The sequence below is a fragment of the Triticum aestivum genome, chromosome 1D (assembly GCF_018294505.1).
Source record: "Triticum aestivum cultivar Chinese Spring chromosome 1D, IWGSC CS RefSeq v2.1, whole genome shotgun sequence".
NCBI classification, from domain to species: domain Eukaryota; kingdom Viridiplantae; phylum Streptophyta; class Magnoliopsida; order Poales; family Poaceae; genus Triticum; species Triticum aestivum.
The window spans coordinates 208,239,649-208,261,168 of NC_057796.1; the positions used below are offsets into that span (position 1 = coordinate 208,239,649).

General features: G+C 45.0%; 1 pseudogene; it reads left to right on the forward strand.

The window, feature by feature from the left end:
* The first annotated feature begins 1,895 nt into the window (after window positions 1-1,895).
* LOC123158462 (uncharacterized) lies at window positions 1,896-20,327 on the forward strand (annotated as a pseudogene).
* The last annotated feature ends 1,193 nt before the right edge of the window (window positions 20,328-21,520 follow it).

Genomic DNA, 21,520 nt, shown 5'->3' on the forward strand with positions numbered 1-21,520 from the left:
TAAGAATTATTAACAGTTGCCATTGTAACTTTGCCTCAACGGCGAGCAGAGCGCGCAGGGACGCCAGGCGGAGCGCGCCACGGCCGCCTCAACGGCGAGCCACCACGTGGTCAACCTTCTGCCATCAATAAATTTTTACCTTGTTTCTCGTCACATGGCTGATTACAACGCAATAAGTAATTGCAAATATGTTCACAACTATCAAACTAATATGTGTTCACACTTAGCACCGGGCTATAAAAACCACCCACTCGAAAATTACTTCACAGTTCCTCTCCTCGTCACCCAAAAAACTGGTTTTTTCTGTCAAGTCGTTCCGCCATGACCGGTAGGAGGAGTTTAGGGTGGACATATAACTAGGAAGCAAAGACCAAGGCCGCGGAAGCACTAGAGAGGTCACGCTGCGAAGCTGCAGCCGTAGCAGAGATGTCCCGGCACGCCGCGGAGCCCTCGAACAAGCTCTCATGGGCACGCGAGGGCTCTCACAAGCGCATTCGCGACATCGGCCATCGCGACGAGCCGGCGTTCCTGAAGTCTTTCGCCGGCGACGACGACATTATCGCTGGCGTCACTACGCAGCAGGAGCTGGTCGACGGCTTGATGAAGCTGCTCAAGATCAGCGATGCCTCGGTGACAAGGCGACCAGCCTCGTCGAGCAACTCATGGGTGACAATGCGAAGCTCCTCAAGTTGGTCGTGGAGAAGGAGGAGGAGGCCGCCAGCTGGAAGATGCTGCATGAGCAGAGCAGTGCCTCGGAGATGACGCTGAAAGCGGTCGTTGAGGAACTGATGGGTGGCTTGAGGAAGCTCCGGATCGAGCACGAGCAGGAGGTGGAGGAATCCGTGGCTGCTTTCAAGCAAAGTCATGAGGAATTGAAGAAGGAGCTGGAGGATTTCGCCGCCCGGCGATCCATCGATGAGTATAGTCAGTAGCGACCCAGATCGTTGTCTGCAATTTCCTTCTTCTCTTGCCCCCGTGTCTTCCGGGCTTTGCCGCATGTGGCATTTTAAATTATCCAGAATATGTAAGACAATTATTATCTGCGCCATTGTAAATTTGTCGTCGTATTATCCGTTGCCATTTTATTTGTGGTCGTATTATCCGTTGCCCTATGTGGCAATTTAAACTAGGGCGGAATACGAGTTGAAAACACGAACAAATCAAATGCTGCCATGGGATCACAAGCAAACACCCTCCGTCCAGGTGATTTAATTAACCCATTAATGGAGAAGTTGTGAGCGAGGCGGGCAGCGGCTGGTGCATGGAGGTCAAAGAGCTCGCTTCCTGGTGAGCATGGGCGGCCTTGCTGCTCGCACGTGTCCCATCGAGCCTGCCAGGTGGACAGGATGCATGCGTCCCATCGAGCCTGCACGGCGGACTTCTCGCGCTCGTCCTGTCTAATCAAATAGCTGCACGCACGCCACACGGTAAATACAATACAACCGTTTGCGAAATTAACGTGTCAGCTTTTTGTTTCAAAAAGGACTTCGTTGGCTACTAATGTGTGCGCCTCTTCTCAAACTAGACGATTTTTTACCACGACATATATGTGCCATGTCATGAAACCATGCCAAGTTTCATGTTTTTTGAGTGACTTTTTGATTTACTGGGATTTAAAATCCGAGATTCTCATTGTTTCAGGACGACGACAAGTTTGTAATTCATTCTCATTCCTTAAACGAGACCTAAACATGCACCCAATGACACATGTACGATTTCCCACCCATTTTGCTTCACTGGAGCATGTGGTTGTAGTTCAAATTTGAATTATGGACTACATTAAATGCATAAAAAACTTAGTAATTAGTAATATATATACAATGGCCAAACGAACCCTGAACAGTTTCAAATTTTAGCCCGACACTCCTGTTATTCTATGTTGCCTGTAGAAAACAAAGTTCAAGGCGAGAAGAGGCAGCGATTATCGTTTCGCCCACAAGAGGGGCATATTTCCCTACCGGAACCACGAGGGTTGCGATAGGCTCTGGTTTGTAAAAGGCTTGTAATATAGCTTCGCCCAAATTGGACAATTATATGTACCATGTAGTGACACCATGCCAAGTTTCATGATTTCCTGGTGAGTTTTGGATTTACAGACATTTAAAAACCGAGATTCGCAATGTTTGTGGCCAAGCCAGGACGGCGAGGCGGTTGAATTCGTTCCCATTCGTTCCATGGGACCTAAACATGCACCCCAAGGAAACATGTACATTTTTTCTAGCCATTTTGGTGCATTGGAGCATGTATTTGTAGTTCGGATTTGAATGATGGACATTAAATGCCTAGAAAACTCAATTAATGAATAAAAAAGGTCAAACGAACCCTGAATAATTTCAAAGTTCAGCGCGAATCTCCAGTTGTTCCGTGTCGCGTGTGGAAGAAAATACGAGGCTAGAAGAGGGAGTGATTATCGTTTGGCCCACAAGGGGACACGTTTCCCTATCGAAACCACGAGGGTTCTTGCGACAGGCTCCGGTTTGTAAGAGGTTTGTAATAAAGCTTGGCACAAATTGGCAATGTTTTTACCACGACATATATGTGCCATGACGTGACACCATGCCACCTTTGATGACTTTCTGGTGAGTTTAGGATTTATGGGGACTTAAAAACCGAGATTCGAAATGTTTGAGGACGAGCCAGGACACCGGTACGGTTGTAATTCGTTCCCATTCCTGGCATGAGACCTAAACATGCACCCAAGGACACATGTATAATTTTTCTAGCCATTTTGGCGAACTGGAGCATGTATTTGTAGTTCAGATTTGAATTATGGACATTAAATGCCTAGGAAACTCAATTAGTGTATAAAAAGGCCAAACGAACCCTGAATAAGTTTAAATTTCAGCATGGATATCTTGTCGTTCCATGTTGCCCATGGAAGAAAATACAAGGCAAAAAGAGGCAGTGATTATGTTTCGCCCACAGGGGGAACATGTTTCCCTATCAGAACCACAAGGCTTCTTTGAGAGAAGCTCCAGTTTTTGTAAGAGGTTTGTAGTAAAGCTTGGCCCAAATTGGACAATGTTTTTACCATGACATATATGTGCCATGACGTGACACCATGCCACCTTTGATGACTTTCTGGTGAGTTTTGGATTTATGGGGACTTAAAAACCGAGATTCGAAATGTTTGAAGACGAGCCATGACACTGGTACGGTTGTAATTTGTTCCCATTCCTGGCATGGGACCTAAACATGCACCCAAGGACACATGTATAATTTTTTATCCATTTTGGTGAACTGGAGCATGTATTTGTAGTTCAGATTTGAATTATGGACATTAAATGCCTAGGAAACTCAATTAGTGTATAAAAAGGCCAAACGAACCCTGAATAAGTTTAAATTTCAGCACGGATATCATGTCGTTCCATGTTGCCCGTCGAAGAAAATACAAGGCGAAAAGAGGCAGTGATTACGTTTCGCCCACAAGGGGGACACGTTTCCCTATCGGAACCACGAGGCTTCTTTGAGAGAAGCTCCGGTTTGTAAGAGGCTTGTAATAAAACTTGCGCCACAATGGACGAAAAAAATTCCTCGACATATAAGTGCGATGTCGTGACACCATGGCAGGTTTCACGATTTTCAGCTTAGTTTTGGATTTACGGGGATTTAAAAACCGAGATTCTTCTCACGAAATGTTTTCAAATAGCACACGGTTCACTCACGAAAGCCGATATTCAATGAAAACTTCGTGCAAACCATATTTTAAAGTTTCATAAAAATCTGAAAAAAATGTGGGATGTTAAGAACGTGATGTTTTATTGCGACACAAAATTTCAAGTTGAAAAACATTACGAGATGTGAGCTATGAAAAAGACAAATTCCGCCCTGAATAGTGACATTACTATTCGGCACTATTCAACACTGATTTTGTCTTTTTCATAGCTCACATCTCGTAATGTGTTTCAACTTGAAATTTTGTGTGGCAATAAAACATCATCCTCTTAACATCCCGCATTTTTTTGAAACTTCAAAACATCTTTTTCTCGTGGTTTTCACCGGTTCCCACCGAATGTTGGTTTCCGTATGATATTCCCACCCCCGCTGCGCACGCGATCTGAGTCGTGCGTTCTGAATGGCCAGAACCCAAAGCCCACGGATCGTACGTGTGCACCGTTGGATGCTCCCAAATCGAACGGCAACCCTAGCCCTTTCGACAGCACATGCAGTACATGGGTAAGCACTGTGCGCATGCGTCGTGTAGCTCACACTTCCTTCTCTACTAGGTTTTCATTCAAAACAGGCTACCATTTCTCGCCACTCCTCTCATCGGTTTCCTGCCTCTTCTCCCAGATATGCATGATGTAGATGTTCGTTTAATTCTTATAGTTCATCTCATCCAAAATCAATTAGTTTTATAAAAAAACTATTTTAAGATTCATGGAATTGTGCATTGTAAAGGTAAAAACAAGAAGTGACAATTCATTTTGAAAAAAAGGTTTGGGCAATTAAGATATGAAAGATTCTAGAGAACAAAGGAGAAGTGCTTGTAATTTGAGGGTTGTGCATTATGCTTAAGTTCAACCATGGGGTCTTCTAGATTGTACATGTGGCAGAATCTGGTGGAATGTAGATGATATCCAACGGCCAGTAGTGCTTGGATTTGCCATCTCTGTACCGTCGGATTGGCTTCATCCAACGAGCAACTTTCAAAGTATTCGCACACTATATAGGTATGTATAGATATATATAGATGTGTCCCATGCTAGAGAAAATAAAGTTTGAGCGCATGCGTGAGATGACCCTCCTGCCCCCCCGCCGCCGCCGCCTCGAAGTTGGGAAACTGACATCATAGGTATTGAACCAGGCTTGCAGTCGGGTACGGTGTTCGGTTTGTAATGTAGTTGGCGTGGTCCATCGAAGTTGTGCATTTGGGATTTAAACACATCATACACCATCGTACCCATACATATTTTTGGGCCGCATGCAGTGTATATGGGGTCTTCTGATCGACCACGTCTCCCTCTTGTGTGGTTTTTTTGTGACAACACGGATATCTGTGGGCTCCCCGAGTGTATATATATCATCCTTTGACCGATAATGAGGGGTATGTGTGTTGGCCATGAATGGATTCCTCCTAGTTCGTGTTAGGGCCGGTCACCGTCAAATGTCGGTCAACCAAAGCTCGAGCTCATGCCTTGTCAGGATTCCCTCCCAGATGCTTGGATTGCTGGGTTCGACCTACATTAAACCCTGCGTACGTATCTCGTCCTTAACTACCTTGCCTTCATGGTTCTTGTATGTATCGAGAGGTAGGCACCACATCCAAATTGTACATTATTCTATATTGAAAACACACATCACCCCTTCCCAACGTACATCATTTTGGGCCGCATGCAAGAGGTGCTGGTTTTGTGGTCCCTCTCGTGCGATTTTTATGATGGTTCAATCTATTGGCCCAAGCGGTTTATCAACAACAACAATTGTCATTTGACCAAACGAAAGATTCATTGATCCGTCTTATGGTAGGTCATGGCGGCATGCATGTATGACCAAAGTATCGATCATTACGCGCATCCGCCTCGCTGACACGAAGTGGGAGGTGGTGGGCCAAGCATCCTAGCTAGGTACGACATTATGTGATTATATATATCCTAGCTAGGTGGTTGTTAGGATGCTTTCGGGTTTGCGAGGCAGGTGCCACCAAAGTTATGCATTGTGTATTTAAAGTTTTAAACATCCCCAATATTCGTACATATATTTGGCCACTTCCATGTGGTTCTTGACTTCTGGCCCCTCTCATCGATCTTCAACGACGCGCCCAACCGTGGGCCCGCGGGGTCAAAGTTGTGCATTGGAATTTTGAACATCACAGACCACCCTTTTCACTCATATATATTTGGCCCACATGCTGGTGTGGCTATCTTTTGACCCTATCTAACGTTATTTTTTGCTGCAAAGACTCTGATGACCCTCAACGGACACATGGTATAATATCTTAATCGTGTGCGATACAAGTGCAATGTGAATCACCACGACCGCGCAAGCGCGAGCAAATTAAGGTGGAGGTACTGGCTCAACCGTGTGTGATGCCAGTGCGCTGAAATCACCACGACCGCGCAAGCGCGAGCAAAGGGTGGAGGTACTGGCTCAACCGTGTGCGATGCAAGTGCGCTGAAATCACCATGACCGTGCAAGCGCGAGCAAATTAAGGTGGAGGTACTGGCTCAACCGTGTGTGATGCAAGTGCACTGAAATCACCACGACCGCGCAAGTGCGCTGAAATCACCACGACCGCGCAAGCGCGAGCAAAGGGTGGAGGTACTGGCTTAACCGTGTGTGATGCAAGTGTGCTGTAAAACCACCACCTGTGCAAGCTAAAGGCGGGTAAGTTCATTTAGAAATTAGGACGAACCATGTGCGATAGACCAGCTAGCTAGAAATATAAAAAACAAACTACCCGCCTTGAGCGTTGCAAAAATCGGCGGATCCACGCCACTTTTCCTTATTATCATACACGCATATTGTTATTGGACCGTGCGCGATCTTGGGCACTCCTGCCCCGCATCAATTCCTTTACCCAAATTTTAGTAGCCTCCGTACTTCAACCGTCGCCCACACTCCTCCAGCACCGACCTTATAGTAAAATTGCAGTAGCCGAGGCATTTGAACCGTCGCCCTCCCTCGTCCACCACCCTCTCCACCCACCATTACTAAAAATTTCAGTAGTCGCGGCGTATCCTCAAACACCACCCCCCTCCACAGTCCCCCACCCGCCCCCTCCCCCTCGAACCCTAGCTCGTGGCCGCCGCGGGCGCCACTGCCAACCCTGCCGGTCTGCCCGTTCCTCCTAGCTTAGATAATAAAGTTCAGGTTACCCAACGATTCCCATACCGTCGCCCCACTCCCCTAAGTTTTTAGATGAGGCCTGCGGTGTCCCTCCCCGCTAGATCCACATCCCCTGTTCCAGAATGTCGCAGCCTAAGCTCGACCACGTATCCCGGGGAGCCCGACGAGCGTTCGGCCAAGAAGAGGTTTATCATGGCCTCTCCGGGGGACGTTGGCGAGGTGGCCGCCGTTCGCCCCGACCTATCAATCCTGGAGCAACACGTCGCCACGGAAGCCGGCAAAGACGTTGACTATGTTGCCATGCCGAAGGCTTCATATCAGCAGGCTAGCGTATTACTGTATCTCGGGAGAGTTGGCTACGACATCAAGCTCGTCCACACCGACGGCTTCACGCGGGCCATGTCACAGGTTAAGTGGTCCATCCCCAACCCCTTTGGTTCAACCGCCGTCGATCTCTTCGACGTCCCTGCCGCTGATCTCCTCCGTCAAGCGGTCAAGGATTTGCGAGCTTTATACGCCATCGAGCCCATTTTGTCACTTCTGAAGGACATGTTCTACGACGGTGGCTTGGGATCCTCAATTGCCAAGTCAGATCTCATCGACCACGACCATGAGGAGGGCACCCACGAAGGTTCTTCCAAGGTGAAACAACCCATCTGTGACATCGAAGAGCGCACCATGGGTCTATGCTCTTCCAACTGGAAGGATCCCGTCCATGAAATGTGAGGCAACATTCTATCAGCAAATCTTACCTTTTCTAGCTTGCCAACCCATACCCTTTGTTGTAGTAGCATTTGCCGTGCGGTGCTTTAACTGTGCCATGTTTAATTATTTCAGTTATGCAAAAATGTATTGTTCAATAGGTCTATGTGATGTTTAAGTATGAATTGTCCACTTTAGTTTCACGAATGGCTATATTTGGTTGTTTGTAGTGAGTAGACACCTTGTTTATCTGTATTTGGTTGTTAGGTTGGTCGGAGTGAGCATTTTTCAGTTATCGAGCAGATGCCTTGTTTATCTGTATTTGGTTCTTAGTTTGGTTGCAGTGAGTATTTGTCCAGTTATCAAGCAGATGCCTTGTTTATCTGTATTTGGTTGTTAGGTTTCTTTTTTAGCATTTGTCCAGTTATCAAGCAGATGCCTTGTTTATCTATATTTGGTTGTTAGGTTGCTTAATTTTAGCATTTGTCCAATTATCAAGCAGATGCCTTGTTTATCTTTATCTGTTTGTTAGGTTGGTTGCAGTGAGCTTTTGTCCAGTTTTCAAGCATATGCCATGTTTATCTGTATTTTCTTGTTAGGTTGGTTGCAGTGAGACTATCCAGTTTTCAATGGCTATATTTGGTTGTTACACTGGTCATTCTGCCTTGTTTATTTCAGTCATTCACAATGTGTTGTTCATTATGTGCAAGTCGGAACTGTGCCGCTCGACTACATCAATACCAGTTTGAACGGCTATATTTGGTTCCAGTTATTCCTGGTGTAGTTAACACATGCCCTTTATTTCAGTTTTACACATTTATCCAGTGTGATGTTTAAGCATTACCTACGTTCTATTCATTTTCAACAATACCAGTTTGAATTGCAATATTTGATGGCTGTTAAGCCTGCTGTCGGTAACATTGCCTTCCATTTTATATCTGCTTTAACAACATGCTGAAACCAACACATTCAAGCTATCATTTGGAGATGATGTTGTTTACCTTTGCTATATTTTTTTGATGTTAAGATTGCTGTACTTATCATGCTTTTCCACTACTTATGCAGGACAACAACGGGAGTGGCCACCATTTTGCACCGAGGTTAGCTTCATCCCTTGGCTTGTACTCCCCCGTCGTTCCATAATGTAGTGCATATAGACCCAGACCTGGACACTAGTTAGCTTCTAATATTGACTCGTTGCTTGTAGGTACATATGTCCTTGGCAAGGATCCACGCATCGACCCTTTTTGCGTATGGGGCAATGAGATATTGATGAACAAGCATCAAGTGAGGAAACTGATAAGGATTATTAGCAAAAAGATACGAATGGTGGCAAGCAAATTATTTGTATATGCTCTATCCAACACAACAGTGAGCTGTAGGATGGTAACTACAAACTCTGCAGCTTTCTCTCTTTACTGCCCATAATGAGTTGTTAGACAACAATGTCTGAATCTTTTTCGTTCCCAGTGGTTCCTGAAGCAGTTCACTCAAGATTACCTCACAAAGTACATGATTGATGGACACACAATGAAGGTTAAAGTATTTCATCCAGACTACAATGAGCATCGAGAAGTCCTAATGAAGATAGTGAAGGATGGACGGGCAGCCATCACAAGGGGTTGCCCAAGAGTCGTGCGCGCATTACGCATGGAGGAGGGCACAATATGGGCATTCCGCTTCACCTTCTCCAGCAACCAGAATGTCTTTCGCCTCTCTCTTTACAGTCTTTAGTACAACTGTGGTTCATCATTCTTTACTTGGTGCTTGTGTAGTTCTTTAGTATATGTACCTGTGCATCAAATTATGGATTCGTGGTTGAACCTATATTTGTAATAAACATGGTTGGATATGAAATAAGTGATTGCCTACTTTCAAATTCTAAACATGTGATTTTTAAATTAGGGATTACACTACACACGGTTTGCAAAAGCTAAACGTCCGCGATATACGTGGAGATCAGAAACGTTTCTAGGATCCACTACGTGTGCGATCAATCTCCACTGCACACACGACTTTCTCTTGAAAACTGTTTGCGTTAGGCCACCTTGCGCAAACGTTTACCACATAAAAAGTGTGTGTGATGGGCAACCTTTGCCACATAGTTTCTTCTACGCACCGTGTGTGATGCATTCAATAACGCAAACGATAAAATTATTAATATCGTGTGCCATGGCAACGCTATCACAAACGATTTAATGGGAAAATGAAGGAGTCTGGATGAAGGAGTTCATATCCGATCTAGGTGTTATACCTAGTGCATCGGGTCCAATGAAAATCTTTTGTGACAATACTGGAGCAATTGCCTTGGCAAAGCAATCCAGTTTTCACAAGAGAAGCAAACCCATCAAGAGATGCTTCAACTCCATCGACGATCAAGTCAAGGAGGGAGACATAGAGATTTGCAAAATACATACGGATCTGAATGTTGCAGACCCATTGACTAAGCCTCTCTCACGAGAAAAACATGATCAACACCAAGAATCCATGGGTGTTAGAATCATTACTATGTAATCTAGATTATTGACTCTAGTGCAAGTGGAAGACTGAAGGAAATATGCCCTAGAGGCAATAATAAATTTGTTATTTATATTTCCTTATATCATGATAAATGTTTATTATTCATGCTAGAAGTGTATTAACCCGAAACTTAGTACATGTGTGAATACATAGACAAACAGAGTGTCCCTAGTATGCCTCTACCTGACTAGCTCGTTAATCAAAGATGGTTAAGTTTCCTAACCATAGACATGTGTTGTCATTTGATGAACGGGATCACATCATTAGAGAATGATGTGATGGACAAGACCCATCCGTTAGCTTAGCATTATGATCGTTTAGTTTTATTGCTATTGCTTTCATCATGACTTATACATGTTCCTCTGACTATGAGATTATGCAACTCCCGAATACCGGAGGAACACCTTCTGTGCTATCAAACTTCACAACAAAACAGGGTGATTATAAAGATGCTCTACAGGTGTCTCCGATGGTGTTTGATGAGTTGGCATAGATCGAGATTAGGATTTGTCACTCCGTGTATCGGAGAGGTATCTCTGGGCCCTCTCGGTAATGCACATCACCATAAGCCTCGCAAGCAATGTGACTAATGAGTTAGTTATGGGATGATGCATTACGGAACGAGTAAAGAGACTTGCCGGTAACGAGATTGAACTAGGTATGAGGATACCGACGGTCGAATCTCGGGCAAGTAACATACCGATGACAAAGGAAACAACGTATGTTATTATGCGGTTTGACCGATAAAGATCTTCGTAGAATATGTAGGAGCCAATATGAGCATCCATGTTCCGCCGTTGGTCATTGACCGGAGATGTGTATCGGTCATGTCTACATAGTTCTCGAACCTGTAGGGTCCGCACGCTTAACGTTCGATGACGATTTTGAAGGAAATATGCCTTAGAGGCAATAATAAAATTGTTATTTATATTTCCTTGTATCATGATAAATGTTTATTATTCATGCTAGAATTGTATTAACCGTAAACTTTGTACATGTGCGAATGCATAGACAAACAGAGTGTCCCTAGTATGCCTCTACTAGACTAGCTCGTTAATCAAAGATGGTTAATTTTCCTAGCCATAGACATGTGTTGTCATTTGATGAACGGGATCACATCATTAGAGAATGATGTGATGGACAAGACCCATCTGTTAGCTTAGCACTATGATCGTTTAGTTTATTGCTATTGCTTTCTTCATGACTTATACATGTTCCTATGACTATGAGATTATGCAACTTCCGAATACCGGAGGAACACTTAGTGTGCTATCAAACTTCACAACGTAACTGGGTGATTATAAAGATGCTCTACAGGTGTCTCCGATGGTGTTTCTTGACTTGGCATAGATAGAGATTAGGATTTGTCACTTCGATTGTCGGAGAGGTATCTCTGGGCCCTCTCGGTAATGCACATCACTATAAGCCTTGCAAGCAATGTGACTAATGAGGTAGTTGTGGGATGATGCATGATGGAACGAGTAAAGAGACTTGCCGGTAACGAGATTGAACTAGGTATGATGATACCGACGATCGAATCTCGGGCAAGTAACATACCGATGACAAAGGGAACAACGTATGTTGTTATGCGGTTTGACCGATAAAGATCTTCGTACAATATGTAGGAGGCAATCTGAGCATCCAGGTTCCGCTATTGGTTATTGACCGGAGATGTGTCTCGGTCATGTCTACATCGTTCTCGAACCCGTAGGGTCCGCACGCTTAGCGTTCAATGACGATTTGTATTATGAGTTATGTGATTTGATGAACCGAAGGTTGTTTGGAGTCCCAGATGAGATCACGAACATGACGAAGAGTCTCGAAATGGCCGACACATAAAGATTGATATATTGGACCATGTTATTCAGACACCGGAAGTGTTCCAGATAGTTTCGGGTAAAACCGGAGTGCCGGAGGGGTTACTGGAACCCCCGGGGGAACTAATGGGCCACCATGGGCCTTAGTGGAGAGAGAGGAGGGCAGCCAGGGCAGGCTGCACGCCCCCTTGCAGTCCGAATTGGACAAGGGAAGGGGGGCGGTGCCCCCCTTTTCATTCTCCCTCTCGCCCTCTCCTTCCTTCCCCCTCTCTCCCTCTTGGTGGAATCCTACTAGGACTTCGAGTCCTAGTAGGACTCCCCTCCTTGAGTGCGCCCCCTAGGGCCGGCCGGCCTCCTCCTCCCCTCCTTTATATACGGGGGAGGGGGGCACCCCATAGACACACAAGTTGATCTTTTAGCCGTGTGCGGTGCCCCCTCCACAGAAACACACCTCGGTCATATCGTCGTAGTGCTTAGGCGAAGCCCTGCGCCGGTAACTTCATCGTCACCGTCACCACGCCGTTGTGCTGACAAAACTCTCCCTCGGCCTCAACTGGATCAATAGTTTGAGGGACGTCACCGAGCTGCACGTGTGCAGATTGCAGAGGTGCCGCGTTCAGTACTTGGATCAGTTGGATCGCGAAGACATTCGTCTACATCAACCACGTTACTAAACGCTTCCGCTTTTGGTCTACGAGGGTACGTGGACACACTCTCCCCGCTCATTGCTACAGTTCTCCTAGATAGATCTTGCGTGATCGTAGGCAATTTTTTTGAAATACTAAGTTCCCCAACAGTGGCATCCGGGTCTATATGTAGATGTTATATGCACGAGTAGAACACAAAGAGTTGTGGGCGATAATAGTCATACTGCTTACCAGCATGTCATACTTTGATTTGGCGGTATTGTTGGATGAAGCGGCCCAGACCGACATTACATGACTGCGTTCATGAGACTGGTTCTACTGCCGTGCTTCGCACTCAGGTGGCTAGTGGATGTCTGTTTCTCCAACTTTAGTTGAATCGAGTGTCACTATGCCCGGTCCTTGTTGAAGGTTAAAACAACACACTTGACGAAAATCGTTTTAATTTTGATGCGTAGGTAAGAATGGTTCTTGCTAGAAGCCTGTAGCAGCCACGTAAAACTTGCAACAACAAAGTAGAGGACGTCTAACTTGTTTTTGCAGGGCTTGCTGTGATGTGATATGGTCAAGACGTGATGATATATAAATTGTTGTATGAGATGATCATGTTTTGTAACAGTTATCGGCAACTGGCAGGAGCCATATGGTTGTCGCTTTATTGTATGAAATGCAATCGCCATGTAATTGCTTTACTTTATCACTAAGCGGTAGCGATAGTCATAGAAGTAATAGTTGGTGAGACAACAACGATGCTTCGATGGAGATCAAGGTGTCAAGCCGGTGACGATGGTGATCATGACGGTGCTTTGGAGATGGAGAACAAAGGCACAAGATGATTGTGGCCATATCATATCACTTATATTGATTGCATGTGATGTTTATCCTTTATGCATCTTATTTTGCTTAGTACGGTGGTAGCATTATAAGATGATCTCTCACTAAATTTCAAGGTATAAGTGTTCTCCCTAAGTATGCACCGTTGCTACAGTTCGTCGTGCCGAGACACCACGTGATGATCGTGTGTGATAAGCTCTACGTTCACATACAATGAGTGCAAGCCAGTTTTGCACACGCAGAATACTCGGGTTAAACTTGACGAGCCTAGCATATGCAGATATGGCCTCGGAACACTGAGACCGAAAGGTCGAGCGTGAATCATATAGTAGATATTATCAATATTGAAAACTACTCCATTTCACGTGATGATCGGACATGGTTTAGTTGATATGGATCACGTGATCACTTAGATGATTAGAGGGATGTCTTTCTAATTGGGAGTTCTTAAGTAATAAGATTAATTGAACTTTAATTTATCATGAACTTAGTACCTGATAGTATTTTGCATGTCTATGTTGTTGTAGATAAATGGCCCGTGCTACCGTTCCGTTGAATTTTAATGCGTTCCTAGAGAAAGCTAAGTTGAAAGATGATGGTAGCAACTACACGGACTGGGTCCGTAACTTGAGGATTATCCTCATTATTGCATAGAAGAATTACGTCCTGGAAGCACCGCTAGGTGCAAGACCCGTTGCAGGAGCAACGCCACACGTTGTGAACGCCTGACAGAGCAAAGCTGATGACTACTCGATAGTTCAGTGTGCCATGCTTTACGGCTTAGAACCGGGACTTCAACGACGTTTTGAACCTCATGGAGCATATGAGATGTTCCAAGAGTTAAAGTTAATATTTCAAGGAAATGCCCGAATTGAGAGATATGAAGTCTCAAATAAGTTCTACAGCTGCAAAATGGAGGAGAATAGTTCTGTCAGTGAGCATATACTCAGAATGTCTAGGTACCACAATCACTTGACTCAACTGGGAGTTAATCTTCCGGTTGATAGTGTCATTGACAGAGTTCTTCAATCACTGCCACCAAGCTACAAAAGCTTCGTGATGAACTATAATATGCAAGTGATGGATAAGACAATTCCCGAGCTCTTCGCGATGCTAAAGGCTGCGGAGGTAGAAATCAAGAAGGAGCATCAAGTGTTGATGGTTAACAAGACCACTAGTTTCAAGAAAAAGGGCAAAGGGACGAAGGGGAACTTCAAGAAGAATGGCAAGCAAGTTGCTGCTCAAGGGAAGAAGCCCAAGTCTGGACCTAAGCCTGAGATTGAGTGCTTCTACTGCAAAGGGACTGGTCACTGGAAGCGGAACTGCCCCAAGTATTTGGCAGATAAGAAGGATGGCAAAGTGAAAGGTATATTTGATATACATGTTATTGATGTGTACCTTATTAATGCTCGTAGTAGCGCCTGGGTATTTGATACTGGTTCTGTTGCTCATATTTGCAACTCGAAACAGGGGCTACAAATTAAGCGAAGATTGGCTAAGGACGAGGTGACGATGCGCCTGGGAAATGGTTCCAAAGTCGATTTGATCGCAGTCAGCAGGCTACCTCTACATCTACCTTCGGGATTAGTTTTAGACGAGAATAATTGTTATTTGGTGCGAGCGTTAAGCATGAACATTATATCTGGATCTTGTTTGATGCGAGAAGGTTATTCATTTAAATCAGAGAATAATGGTTGTTATCTTTATATGAGTAATATCTTTTATGGTCATGCACCCTTGATGAGTGGTCTATTTTTATTGAATCTCGATAGTAGATACACATATTCATAATATTGAAGCCAAAAGATATAAGTTTAATAATGATAGTGCAACTTGTTTGTGGCAGTGCCATTTGGGTCATATTGGTGTAAAGCGCATGAAGAAACTCCATGCTGATGGTCTTTTGGAATCACTTGATGCTTGCGAACCATGCCTCATGGGCAAGATGACTAAGACTCCGTTCTTCGGAACAATGGAGCGAGCAATAGACTTGTTGGAAATAATACATACTGATGTATGCGGTCCGATGAGTGTTGATGCTCGCGGCGGGTATCGTTATTTTTTGACCTTCACAGATGATTTGAGCAGATATGGGTATATCTACTTGATGAAACATAAGTCTGAAACATTTGAAAAGTTCAAAGAATTTCATAGTGAAGTGAAAAATCATCATAACAAGAAAATAAAGTTTCTACGATCTGATCGTAGAGGTGAATATTTGAGTTACGAGTTTGGTCTTCATTTGAAACAATGTAGAATAGTTTCGCAACTCACGCCACCCGGAACACCACAGTGTAATGGTGTGTCTGAACGTCGTAACCGCACTTTATTAGATATGGTGCGATCTATGATGTCTCTTACTGATTTACCGCTATCGTTTTGGGGTTATGCTTTAGAGACGGTTGCATTCACGTTAAATAGGGCACCATCTAAATCCGTTGAGACGACACCATATGAACTATGGTTTGGCAAGAAACCCAAATTGTCGTTTCTTAAAGTTTGGGGCTGTGATGGTTATGTGAAAAAGCTTCAACCTGATAAGCTCGAACCCAAATCGGAGAAATATGTCTTCATAGGATACCCAAAGGAGACTTTTGGGTACACCTTCTATCACAGATCCAAAGGCAACATATTCGTTGCTAAGAATGGATCTTTTCTAGAGAAGGAGTTTCTCTCGAAAGAAGTGAGTGGGAGGAAAGTAGAACTTGATGAGGTAATTGTACCTGCTCCCTTATTGGAAAGTAGTTCATCACAGAAATCAGTTCCAGTGATTCCTACACCAATTAGTGAGGAAGCTAATGATGATGATCATGAAACTTCTGATCAAGTTACTACCGAACCTCGTAGGTCAACCAGAGTAAGATCCGCACCAGAGTGGTACGGTAATCCTGTTCTGGAAGTCATGTTACTTGACCATGACGAACCTACGAACTATGAGGAAGCGATGATGAGCCCAGATTCCGCGAAATGGCTTAAGGCCATGAAATCTAAGATGGGATCCATGTATGAGAACAAAGTGTGGACTTTGGTTGACTTGCCCGATGATCGCCAAGCCATAGAGAATAAATGGATCTTCAGGAAGAAGACTGACACTGACGGTAATGTTACTGTCTACAAAGCTTGACTTGTTGCGAAAGGTTTTCGACAAGTTCAAGGAGTTGACTACGATGAGACATTCTCACCCGTAGCGATGCTTAAGTCCGCCCAAATCATGTTAGCAATTGCCGCATTTTATGATTATGGAATTTGGCAAATGGATGTCAAAATTGCATTCCTTAATGGATATCTTAAAGAAGGGTTGTATATGATGCAACTAGAAGGTTTTGTCCATCCAAAGGGTGCTAACAAAGTGTGCAAGCTCCAGCGATCCATTTATGGACTGGTGCAAGCCTCTCGGAGTTGAAATAAACGTTTTGATGGTGTGATCAAAGCATATGGTTTTATACAGACTTTTGGAGAAGCCTGTATTTACAAGAAAGTGAGTGGGAGCTCTGTAGCATTTCTGATATTATATGTGGATGAGATATTGTTGATCGGAAATGATACTGAATTTCTGGATAGCATAAAAGGATACTTGAATAAGAATTTTTCAATGAAAGACCTCGGTGAAGCTGCTTATATATTGGGCATCAAGACCTATAGAGATAGATCAAGACGCTTAATTGGACTTTCATAAAGCACATACCTTGATAAAGTTTTGAAGAAGTTCAAAATGGATCAAGCAAAGAAAGGGTTCTTGCCTGTGTTACAAGGTGTGAAGTTGAGTCAGACTCAATGCCCGACCACTGCAGAAGATAGAGAGGAAATGAAAGTCATTCCCTATGCTTCAGCCATAGGTTCTATCATGTATGCAATGTTGTCTACCATACCTGATGTGTGCCTTGCTATTAGTTTAGCAGGGAGGTACCAAAGTAATCCAGGAGTGGATCACTGGAAGCAGCAAATGAAAACCTGAAAAGGACTAAGGATATGTTTCTCATTTATGGAGGTGACAAAGAGCTCGTCGTAAATGGTTACATCGATGCAAGCTTTGACACTGATCCGGATGACTCTAAGTCACAAACCGGATACGTATTTATATTGAATGGTGGAGCTGTCTGTTGGTGCAGTTCTAAACAGAGCGTCGTGGTAGGATCTACGTGTGAAGCGGAGTACATAGCTGCTTCGGAAGCAGCAAATGAAGGAGTCTGGATGAAGGAGTTCATATTCGATCTAGGTGTCATACCTAGTGCATTGGGTCCAATGAAAATCTTCTGTGACAATACTGGTGCAATTGCCTTGGCAAAGGAATCCAGATTTCATAAGAGAACCAAGCACATCAAGAGCGCTTCAATTCCATCCACGATCAAGTCAAGGAGGGAGACATAGAGATTTGCAAGATACATACGGATCTGAATGTTGCAGACCTGTTGACTAAGCCTCTCTCACAAGTAAAACATGATCAGCACCAAGACTCTATGGGTGTTAGAATCATTACTATGTAATCTAGATTATTGACTAGTGCAAGTGGGAGACTGAAGGAAATATGCCCTAGAGGCAATAATAAAATTGTTATTTATATTTCCTTATATCATGATAAATGTTTATTATTCAAGCTAGAATTGTATTAACCGGAAACTTAGTACATGTGTGAATACATAGACAAACAGAGTGTCCCTAGTATGCCTCTACTAGACTAGCTCGTTAATCAAAGATGGTTAAGTTTCCTAGCCATAGACATGTGTTGTCATTTGATGAACGAGATCACGTCATTAGAGAATGATGTGATGGATAAGACCCATCCGTTAGCTTAGCACTCTGATCGTTTAGTTTGTTGCTATTGCTTTCTTCATGACTTATACATGTTCCTATGACTATGAGATTATGCAACTCCCGAATACCGGAGGAACACTTAGTGTGCTATCAAACGTCACAACGTAACTGGGTGATCATAAAGATGCTCTACAGGTGTCTCCGATGGTGTTTGTTGAGTTGGCATAGATCGAGATTAGGATTTGTCACTCCGATTGTCGGAGAGGTATCTCTGGGACCTCTCGGTAATGCACATCACTATAATCCTTGCAAGCAATGTGAATAATGAGTTAGTTGCGGGATGATGCATTACGGAACGAGTAAAGAGACTTGCCAGTAACGAGATTGAACTAGGTATGATGATACCGACGATTGAATCTCAGGCAAGTAACATACCGATGACAAAGGGAACAACGTATGTTGTTATGCGGTTCGACCGATAAAGATCTTCGTAGAATATGTAGGAGCCAATATGAGCATCCAGGTTCCGCTATTGGTTATTGACCGGAGATGTGTCTCGGTCATGTCTACATAGTTCTCGAACCCGTAGGGTCCGAACGCTTAACGTTCGATGACGATTTGCATTATGAGTTATGTGATTTGATGAACCGAAGGTTGTTCGGAGTCCCGGATGAGATCGCGGACATGACGAAGAGTCTCGAAATGGTTGAGACATAAAGATTGATATATTGAACCATGTTATTCGGACACCGGAAGTGTTCCGGATAGTTTCGGGTAAAACCGGAGTGCCGGAGGGGTTACCGGAACCCCCGAGGGAACTAATGGGCCACCATGGGCCTTAGTGGAGAGAGAGGAGGGCCGCCAGGACAGGCCGCCCCCTTACAGTCTGAATTGGACAAGGGAAGGGAGGTCGGCGCCCCTCCTTTTCCTTCTCCCTCTCGCCCTCTCCTTCCTTCCCCCTCTCTCCCTCTTGGTGGAATCCTACTAGGACTTGGAGTCCTAGCAAGACTCCCCTCCTTGAGCGCGCCCCCTAGGGCCGACTGGCCTCCTCCTCCCTCCTTTATATACGGGGGAGGGGGCACCCGATAGACACACAAGTTGATCTTTTAGCCGTGTGCGGTGCCCCCCTCCACAGAAACACACCTCGGTCATTTTGTCGTAGTGCTTAGGCGAAGCCCTGCGCCGGTAACTTTATCATCACCGCCACCACGCCGCCGTGCTGACGAAACTCTCCCTCGGCCTCAACTGGATCAAGAGTTCGAGGGACGTCACCGAGCTGAACGTGTGCAAATCGTGGAGGTGCCATGCGTTCGGTACTTGGATCGGTTGGATCGCGAAGACGTTCGACTACATCAACCGCATTACTAAACGCTCCCGCTTTCAATCTACGAGAGTACGTGGACACACTCTCCCCGCTCGTTGCTATGCTTCTCCTAGATAGATCTTGCGTGATCATAGGCAATTTTTTTGAAATACTACGTTCCCCAATAGATTTATATTATGAGTTATGTGATTTGATGACCGAAGTTTGTTCGGAGTCCCGGATGAGATCACGGACATGATGAAGAGTCTCGAAATGGTCGAGAGGTAAAGATTCATATATTGGAAGGTTGCATTTGGAGATCGGAATGGTCCGAGTGGTTCGGGCATTTTTCCGGAGTACTGGGAGGTTACTGGAACCCCCGGGAGAAGTATTGGGCCTATTGGGCCTTATTGGAGGAGAGGATAAAGGGCCACGTGAGAGGGGCGGCCCCCCTTGCCCAAACTGAATTGGACTAGGGGAGGTGGCCGACCCCCTCTTTCCTTCTCCCTCTCTCTCCCTTCCCTTCTCCCTCTGGTAGAAGAAAGGAAAAGGGGGGATCCTACTTGGACCGGGAGTCCAAGTAGGACTCCCCCCTTGGCGCGCCCCCCTTGGGCCGGCCTCCTCTTCGCCCCTCCTTTATATACGTGGGAGGGGGGCACCCCAAAGGCACACAAAGTCTTCTATTAGCCGTGTGTCGTGCCCCCCTCCACAGTTACACACCTCGGTCATATCATCGTAGTGCTTAGGCAAAGCCCTGCGCCGGTAACTTCATCATCACCGTCGCCACGCCGTCGTGCTGACGGAACTCTCCCTCGTCCTCAACTGGATCAAGAGCTCAAGGGACATCATCGTGCTGAACGTGTGCTGAACACGGAGGTGCCGTACGTTCGGTGCTAGGATCGGTTGGATCGCGAAGACGTTCGACTACATCAACCGCGTTACTAAACGCTTCCGCTTTCAGTCTACGAGGGTACATGGACACACTCTCATGTCTTGTTGCTATGCATCTCCTAGATAGATCTTGCGTGGTTGTAGGTAATTTTTTTGAAATACTGCGTTCCCCAACAGCTTGGGGGGTCTCAAGCACTGGAGTAGTGACATGAGATGGTGGAGTGCGCAGAATGACTTCATGGAGCGTGGAGTCGGGGTGTTTCTCTTTCCAGAACTCATCTTGTGCAATTGGCATCGTGGGACCACCAATGCTTATTTGCTCACTGCTCGTGGGAGCAGGCGATGATACTGGGTTCTAAGATAGCTGAGGAAGGACTTCGTCATCATTTCTTTCAACATTGTCTTCATGACCAATGTCTTCAGCTGCGGTGGTGTCAGCAGCTGGAATCTCAATAGTGACATGATCCTCTGTGATAGCAGGTTCATGCACGACAAGTCTTCGCTCTTGGTTGGTGGAGGCAGGCAAGGCAATTGATAGTGGCTTCACAAGCAACGGCTCTTGAGGAGCAGATGAGGACCCTTGTGCTTGTGCCCTTCTTGAAGCCTTTGAAGACTTTGTCTTCTGCTTCTTCTGGGAGGGAGCAGCATCAGAAGCTTCTTGATGCTTGCGCTTCTTGGCTTTAGCTTCAGCTTGCTTGGTCCTTTTCCTTTCGGAAGGAATTGATGGAGCAGTAGGCTTGGGACCAGCAAAGCCTTTGGGAAAGATAATCTTCAACACCTCTTGCTGTGAAGCTTCTGCTTCGGGTGCAACTGCCTTCTTCTTCTTGGCGGCAAGCTTGGGGTCAATTCCTGGGCGCCCAAGTGCCTTTCTCTTCAAGGCTTCATTATGATCCTGAACACATTTTTTAGCATAATACTTGATACGCTCTCGGGATCCCTTGGCTTCATCATGATGCTTTTGAAATTCTACCTTCAGATCAGTCATCATCAATTTGAAATTCTGAACATCAGAAACACTGAGCTTTGCCATGTGCTTCTTGAAGACTGCCTTCTCATGGTCAATTTTTTTCTGCCCAATGACCTTCTGAGCAATCGCAAGTTCCTTGGCAATGCAGCCTTGGGAAGTGACACTGATGTCAATTGGCAGCTGCAGATCATCAATGGTAAGATAGGTGTCTTCAAACCATTTATTGATGAAGTTGTTCAGAATATCAGTATCAAACAGAGGCTGATTCTTGAAGATTTCAGCCTCCTGTTCGCTCTTGATC